The sequence below is a fragment of the Lactuca sativa genome, chromosome 4 (genome assembly GCF_002870075.4).
Source record: "Lactuca sativa cultivar Salinas chromosome 4, Lsat_Salinas_v11, whole genome shotgun sequence".
Taxonomy (NCBI): Eukaryota; Viridiplantae; Streptophyta; class Magnoliopsida; order Asterales; family Asteraceae; genus Lactuca; species Lactuca sativa.
Genome location: NC_056626.2, coordinates 38,937,415 through 38,941,039, shown reverse-complemented (window position 1 = coordinate 38,941,039; position 3,625 = coordinate 38,937,415). Strand labels below are relative to the sequence as shown.

Here is a 3,625-nt window from a genome sequence, read left to right as displayed (position 1 = left end):
GCCCAACGTACTTCTAGTATGCCCAACATACTCCCTTAAGTATGTGCGACCAATCTGCCTAGTACGCCTCACGTACTCCAATGCAGGGCCGACCCTTAACATATGCCGGGTGTGCGACCGCACAGGGCCCGCATTGTTTGGGGGGCCCGATATATATATATATATATATATATATATATATATATATATATATATATATATATATATATATATATATATATATGAGATGTCGAAGTTAAAGTAAACAAAAAAATGGTGGTTGACATGGTAAAGGCGCTTGACATTTATGAGCTAGGCCCAAGATCGAAACTTGGCACTAGCAATTTTGTTTTTTATTTTTATTATAATTCTTCAACCTATCCTTTTAATTCAAGCGTCAAACACGTCTATCCCATAAGGAATTATCTAAGTCAAACACATCTTTAATTAAATTAATATATAAGTCCAATTAAACTAAGTATATCACATAAAGAATTAGTATCTAACACAAACACGCATTTAATTACTATATATAAGTCCTTAGCCTCTTTTATTTATTTGTTGAGTTTGGGCAATTCGGCAGCAAAGGAAGACATAAGAAAAGGTTCGTTTCTTTTTTTCTCTAATGGTAATATTTATAATTCATCATTATTAGTATTTTTTATAATCATTAGTATTTTTTTTTTCTAGTTTACATTGTTATTGGTATTGCTCATTCAACGTTTTGATATATTCAATTAGATTTCTAGAGTTCTTTTATCACAGTTTTAATTTTATCGAGTATTTGGTTGATTATTGTTATTTTATTTTCAGAAATAATGTCTCCTAAGTATTTATCTGGTAGTCAAAAACGTAAAAAGAGAAAAAGAATTGAAGAATCAACAAAGGCTAATAGTGGTTCTCTAGATAAGTTTTTCCAAAAAAAACCTAAAGTTCCTTCTCAAAATCAAAATAATGATAATATTCCTGATAATTTGGGTGTTGATGTCGAAGGAGATCAAATTAATGATGTTAATGTTGATAATGTTAATTTCCATGGAGATCGTGTTGATGTTGATGATGGTAATGACGATGGTGATAACATTGAAGATGATGGTGATGATGATGATGATGTTAATGTTAATAGTAATAATGTTGATATATTCGATCCAAGAAATTGGGATGGACTAAGCACAAACATGGTGAAACGTTTGGTAGAGAAAGGTCCTAAAAGTGATAATACTATTGATAAGGGTCCACCTGATAGATTTTCTAGACGGTTTTCTGCAACTATGTATACTAGAACTTTGCCAAATAAACAGACATGTAACAGAGAATGGCTAGTATACTTGAAAGAGCTTGATAAAGTTTTTTGTTTTTGTTGTAAAATATTTAGAAAAGGGATCCCGAAAGGTCAATTAGATAGTGAAGGTTATGGAGATTGGCAACATCTTAGTACAAGACTTAAAGAGCATGAAGTTGGTTTAGATCATCTCACAAATTTAGCTACTTGGTTTGAAATGCGTGAAAGATTGAAAGTTAATGAAACAATTGATAAAGTGGTGTATGATCAATTTAAGAAAGAAAGGGAGCATTGGAAACAAGTACTATTGAGGATTATTTCACTAGTGAAATATTTGGCTAAATATAATTTAGCATTTCGTGGAACAAATGAAAAATTATATCAAAAGAGTAATGGAAACTTTCTTGGAGCGATTGAGATGTTTGAAGAGTTTGACCTGGTTATGAAAGAGCATGTGCGTCGTATCAAAAATGATGAGATCCATGTACCTTATCTTGGCCACAAGATCCAAAATGAGGTGATACTTTTACTAACTGATGAAATTAAATGAGAAATCATTAAAAAAGTAAAGGAGCAAAATATTACTCCATCATACTTGATTGTACCCCTGATACAAGTCACCAAGAACAAATGTCTTTGATAGTGAGGTATGTAAATTTGTCCTCCAATGATGTTACTGTTGAAGAATCCTTTTTAGGTTTTTTAAATGTTAATGATACCACTGGTAAAGGGCTCTTTGATATTACACACGATGAATTAAAATCTCTTGGTCTTGATATTGATGTTATGCGGGGGCAAGGGTATGACAATGGATCAAACATGAGAGGAAAACATCAAGGAGTTCAAAAGAGATTTTTGGACATAAATTCTAGAGCATTTTATACTCCATGTGGTTGTCATAGTCTTAATCTTGCACTGTGTGACATGGCTAACAGTTGTAGTAAAGCTAGAGATTTTTTTGGAGTCATACAACAAGTATATACAATATTTTCCAATTCTACTAAGAGGTGGCAAATTCTGAAAGAGAATATCAAAGGTTTGACTCCAAAGTCATTGTCTGCCACTCGGTGGGAAAGTCGTGTTGATAGTGTGAAGGCTATTAGACAACAACTTCCTGATTTAAGAGAAGCTTTACTTGAAGTTGCTAAAAAAGACAACGATGCTAAAATCCAAAGTGAAGCTAAATCGCTAGCAAATAATGAGCTTGGTGGATTTGAGTTTTTGGTATCCATAGTCATTTGGTATCAAATATTGTACATGGTGAATTTAGTTAGCAAAAAATTACAATCAAAAGATATGCTTCTCGATGTAGCTATTAACGAAGTGAACATGCTAATTGAGTACTTCAAGGAGTTTAGAGAAACAGGGTTCTCCAAGGCGATTGATGATGCGAAGGAACTTTCCGTTGAAATGAATATTGATCCGGTATTCTCTCAAAAGAGGCCGGTTAGTAGAAAAAAACAATCTGATGAGAATTCAAGTGATCAAGATGTTGTATTTTTAGCCGAGGAGAATTTTAAAGTTAATTACTTTTTATATATTGTTGATCAAGCGAGTGCTTCTCTTAAAACAAGATTTCAACAATACAAAGAGTATGAAAATATTTTTGGTTTTTTGTTTCCAAAAAAATGAAGGAATTTGATGACAAAGATCTCAAGTCATGTTGTCGCTGTCTTGAAGCCGCACTTAAGTCTGGTGAACAATCAGATATCGATTCTCATGAACTTTATATGGAGTTAAATCTGCTTGACATGTTCTTACCGAGTGAAATTACGAACCCTATTGATGTTTTAAAGTATATGAAAAAAGTCGATTGTTTTCCTAATGCAATTATTGCCTACAAAATCTTGTTGACTATTCCCGTAACGGTCGCGTCTGCAGAAAGAAGTTTTTCAAAGCTAAAGTTGTTGAAGTCCTACTTAAGGTCCACAATGTCACAAGAAAGACTTAATGGATTGGCGATAATAGCTATTGAGAACGTTATATTAGAGACTATTGATTATGAAGAGTTGGTGAACAATTTTGCTTCCAAGAATGCTAGGAGTGTCTCGCGATTCATGTAGTTGTCTAAGATTATCTATTGTATGATCGTTCTTTTCTTTTGCTTCATATTATAAAAATTATGAAATAATTAATGAATTTTTGGTATAAGTAAAAAATAAATATATGTTTAGGGGCCCATTTTTTAGTTTCGCACCGGGCCCCTAATATCAACGGACCGACCCTGCTCCCATGTACGCCCAACATACTAGGCTCAACAGTATTACCCCTAGCATACACTTATGTACTATAACATCCCGATGTTCAAGTACTTCTAAATTTATCCCTTTAAGTTTACTATATGTCATTTTGGTTCTTAAAGTC

At 32.9% G+C, this 3,625-nt stretch overlaps 1 pseudogene; it reads left to right on the top strand.

Annotated features, from left to right (window-relative positions):
• The first annotated feature begins 797 nt into the window (after positions 1-797).
• LOC111917759 (uncharacterized) lies at positions 798-3,324 on the top strand (annotated as a pseudogene).
• Positions 3,325-3,625: the final 301 nt, after the last annotated feature.